Below are 4968 nucleotides of genomic sequence, written 5' to 3'. Positions count from 1 at the left end.
CTATGGAGACCAATTCCCATAGGGTATTGTGGAGAATTGATCTGTAGGCACCTGGGGCTCTGGGGGGACTGTTATATGAGGTAGAGGCACCAAATTTGAAGCATAGCATGTGGTGTCTCTCCTCAAAACACTCCCGAAGTTTCAAAAAGATTCAACCAGGGGGTCCAGTTCTATGAGCCCCAAAAGAAGGTGCCCCTATCCTTCATTATTTCCAAATGGAAGGAAGGCATTTAAATAGTGTTCAGTCCCTTTAAACATGTTGAACATATGAACATACGAAGCTGCCTTATACTGAATCAGACCCTTGGTCCATCAATGTCAGTATTGTCTACTCAGACTGGCAGCGGCTCTCCAGGGTCTCAAGCTGAGGTTTTTCACACCTATTTGGCTGGACCCTTTTTTGGAGATGCCAGGGATTGAACCTGGGACCTTCTGCTTCACAAGCAGATGCTCTACCACTGAGCCACCATCCCATCCCCATGTTGGTTAGAACTCCCTTTGGAGTTCAGTTGTGCTTGTCACACTCTTGCTCCTGGCTCCACCCCCAAGTCTGTGATATTTCTTGAGTCATATCTGGCAACCCTAGTTCCACCAGATGGAGCCACACTGAGAAATATCTGGTGGTTGGTTTCACGTGGATGATGGTTAGCAACTACTTTTGATACTGGGCCATGTCAAGGTATCAAACCAAACTACACATCTGGAGTTCATCCTGATAATCACGTAATAGAGAACTATGCTAAGTTCACCACCTTGTATGTTACAGCAGAAGGCTTAATCGCTCATACTTTCAATTTTCTGTATGAGAAAGAAGTCTTGAATATATCTTTTCTCTCTCTTCTTGCTGCCTCCCTCTTCCTATATTTTAACATTATTTTAAATTGATTTTAAATGAAAATTTATTGTATTATTTTTAAGTAATGGCCTCAGTTGCCAACTGGATGCTTGCCAGGGATTTCCCCATGTAATCCAAATTACTATTACAGTTTCCCCAAACTATCAGGTGTGAACAAGGCTGAATAACCCAATGAATCTATATGTTTCTAAAGTTTATTTAGCAATGCTTGATAATAAAGAATGGGGGGGGGGGGGGTCCCCACTCAACTAGCTAATCAAAATTATCTAGAGGTGAGAGCAAATTTGCACATGTGAGCCTCACAAGGGCTGCTAACGTTTAGCAGAACTCTTTAGGTATCACTATCACTTAATCTGTCATGCAAAAGCATATGCTTATGAAATATTTTCCCCCCAATCCCATATGTGCTTCATTGAAAATGGTTGAACTTTTTTATATTTTTAGACTACTCATATGACAAACCCCTCCAACAAGCACAGCTGGAAAACACACTGCAGTACAAAATAATAACTTCCCCCCCTTCTACAGAACTTTCATTGAGTCTTTTATTTAAAATTTTAAAATATATAGAAATAAAAGAATTACAGCTGGAATATAAACTCCTTGGGGGCTATAATGGTCATTTAGTTTATTGAAAAGGAAGGGTGTGAGTGTATTTATAAAAAGTTTAACTCCCCCGCCCCCAATCTGAAGACATGCAATGTCCTTTAATTTCATGATTAGTGTCATTTCATCATGGGGGAAAACTTGGCTCACCCTTTCTGGCAGACCCCAATGAATACAAATCAAATCCATGATTTCTGGAATTAGTCATACTGTGTTTTTGAAAATTGACATAGTTCAATAGTTGAGCAATAAATTTCCCTGCTAATGAGACACTAAAAAATGTTTTTGATGTTACAAGCAGGGAGACCTAGTTATTGTAGATTTATAGGCAATCTGTGAAAATACTGTCCTTTGCTTCCAATGAGTTTTTAATTTTAATTTGATTATATCCAGCTGTATATAATTCACTGCAAACCAATATAATACTAGCATTATATCTAAACAGTTTTTTCTATCTTCCAAAGAAAGTAGACCTTTTCATTCAGCTGATGGGTTATAGCACATCATCATATTAAGCTCTGGCTCGCTTACTATATAGTGCATCTATAGAACATTGTATTGTTCTCCAGCCAAATAGTCTTCTGGGACCACAAAGTGCAGGTAATGACTTCTTCAGCAACCCTTGCACTACCCACCCACTCTTTTGTGGATACAGCACATGTAATAGGCAGGGAATGTCTGCAAAATAAATTTCTCCTCTACAGGCTGTGTTTCAGTACTACAACATCACAGACAGACATGGAATACACAAAGGCCAGTTGTCATGACTGCCCTTAGTATGGCAGCCATTGATCGCTTATGCTACAGGTCCCATGCGCAGAAATCTGCACAGTGACTTTTAGAATGCTGCTTTGGTGAAAGCTATCAGCAGTGTACCATTTATTTACATAACAAGAATGTTTTTCCCCTTAATATTCAGGTTATATCTTGTCTTCATAAATTCAATAATTGGCATTCATGTACTTGTATCTTGTATCTGTTATTTATCATATCTCAGATCAAGTCAAGTCAAATTTATTTTTATATCCCGCCCTCCCCCGCCAAAGGCAGGCTCAGGGTGGCTCACAGACATGGAAACCATGATTTAAATAAAATACAATGTAAACAAGAATTTTAAAATACAATTCAATTACATAAATTAATTAAAATAGATAAAAACAGGAACTATAAGGTGCTATAGGTCACAATCATACATAAGATGGCTAGATGGTTACAGGTCAGTTCCAATTTCAGTTTAGCCAGGTTCTATCTTAAAAGCAAGCTGGAAGAGAAAAGTTTTGCAAGCCCTGCAGAATTGATTCAGGTCCCGCAGGGCTCGCATCGTCTCTGGAAGTTGATTCCACCATTGAGGGGCCATTGCGGAAAAAGCTTGCTCCCTGGTTGTCTTCAGTCTAGCTTCTCTTGGCCCAGGGATTTTTAACAGGTTTTGAGAGCTAGATCTCAGTGCTCTCTGAGGGACATATGGGGAGAGGCGGTCCCTAAGGTAGGCAGGTCCTCGGCCATATAGGGCTTTAAAGGTAATAACCAGCACCTTATAGCGAACACGGTACATAACCGGCAACCAGTGCAGGTCCCGCAGATGAGCATGAGCTGTTTTATTATTTTTGCTGTGTTCCAGATCTTACTCAAGTATTCTTTCAGTCTTGGAGAGCTGGGGCTATGCCATTTAATACAGCGCTGACCAGTCCTCCACTGCACTGAATACAACCCAGACTAGTTTAGGGTGCTCCCAGTAGATACATCCAGATAAACATGGCAAGGCAAAATCTCTATGTAAACATCAAGCCAATTTCTCATAGAATTTTTTTTGCCTGGAAACTCTTCATTAAGGTTTATAGGTTTTCTGATTTGTACTAAATGAGGTGCAATTACAGTATGCCCATTGGAGTATACTCACAGCAAATGTACATAGAGAACATTCTCACACATATTGTCTAGTTTATTAATTCTGAAGTTTTATAATTTCAGTGAGCACACTGGTGGTGAGCACAACAAAAGAGGGTAACTTTTCCCTGAATTCCACTGCAGTTGCATTAAAAGAAACTTTTCCTTCTGTTACTACAGCAGAAAGATATTTTAGAAACGGGTTCTCTGGCTATAATTACTACTACCACAAGTATCCCAATCAGTTGTTAAAATATGTGGCATACTCCAAGACAAGAAGTTAACAGATTTCATCCATTGAGTACCATTACATTCAGTGGAGCTAAGCTAATTAGACTGGTCTACGCCTAATAACCCTCATCATGACCACTACTGTTAGAGCCCAAATTCATAATTGTGAATTGTGGAGAGTGGCTCAGCAGAGATATCACATTACTGGGAATTCTAATTCTTCCAGGAGACAATCAGGGACACTCTTAGCATTTTCTGGTTCAACTCGAATCCTGCTGACCAGTCAATAGTTTGCCAAGTTGATTGGGTGCATCATGGGTCAATTAGCATAATTACACTGTTTTTTGCAGCTGTGATCCTTAGCAATCATATGCTATCTCTCTCCCCATTTGTCACCACCTACAATTGCTGAATGGCATATAGCTAAGAAGAAGAATTTCCTTTGGAGATTTTTGAGTCATGGCTTACTGCTTAGATGTTTCTGTATGCCTTGGAGGGTCAGCTCATGAACCCAGCCAGTGTTTTAATCAGTTCATGTGATCACTTCATGAGTAGCTGCCACAGTTATACAGGCATAGAACCAGGCAATGTATCCAATGTCATTAATTTAAACAGCACATCTTCCTGTACAGCAGGGGTGGCCAATGGTAGCTCTCCAGACGTTTTTTGCCTACAACTCCCATCAGCCCCAGCCATTAGCCATGCTGGCTGGGGCTGATGGGAGTTGTAGGCAAAAACATCTGGAGAGCTACCGTTGGCCACCCCTGCTGTACAGAGATAAAGAGGAGAATAAAGTCCAATTGATTCTGTCCTTGTCATGTAAGCCCATTTAATGACTAAACCTTGACACCAGGAGATGTGTGCCTTTTTTCTGATCATCAAGATGGTTTAGTTTGTGGCCTGGAGAAGTGAAAAGGTTGAGGCAAGACGCAGTTTACTTATTGCTAAGGATCAGCCTGGTCCAGTAGCACAAGTGGATCCTGCACAAAATTGCTCAGCGTAGCACTTGAAGTTTGACGAAATCAGCATCCATGAGAACTATGTTTCGCATTGATCAATTTGCTCAGGATTCTACTGTGCATACAACATGGTGCTGGATACAAACATCCTTGAGAGATGTCATTCCCATACATCCTAATGTAATTTGAATCCTTGGAGCCTAAACACTGCCATAACACAAACAATGTGATCCTTAGCTGTGTTACACTGGTTTTTATGCCCATTGACTTAAACTCTGTGTAGCTCTGCTTAGGACGGCACTGTGAAAGGTATGCTATTTCAAGAAAATGGCCTTTTAATGAGGCCTTGCTGCCACTTAGGGTTGTCAGGTCTGTGTTGGAAAATACCTGGAGACTTTGGGGTGGGTCTGGGAGAGGATGGGGTTTGGGGAG

General features: G+C 40.7%; 1 non-coding gene across 1 annotated transcript; it reads right to left on the bottom strand.

Moving 5' to 3' along the window:
- Positions 1-401: 401 nt before the first annotated feature.
- TRNAH-GUG (transfer RNA histidin (anticodon GUG)) lies at positions 402-468 on the bottom strand. Its single transcript has one exon. It is a non-coding gene; the product is annotated as a tRNA-His (tRNA).
- Between the last annotated feature and the right edge of the window lie 4500 nt (positions 469-4968).

Source organism: Heteronotia binoei, chromosome 6 (genome assembly GCF_032191835.1).
Source record: "Heteronotia binoei isolate CCM8104 ecotype False Entrance Well chromosome 6, APGP_CSIRO_Hbin_v1, whole genome shotgun sequence".
Classification (NCBI taxonomy): domain Eukaryota; kingdom Metazoa; phylum Chordata; class Lepidosauria; order Squamata; family Gekkonidae; genus Heteronotia; species Heteronotia binoei.
This window is presented reverse-complemented; position numbering and strand designations above follow the sequence as displayed.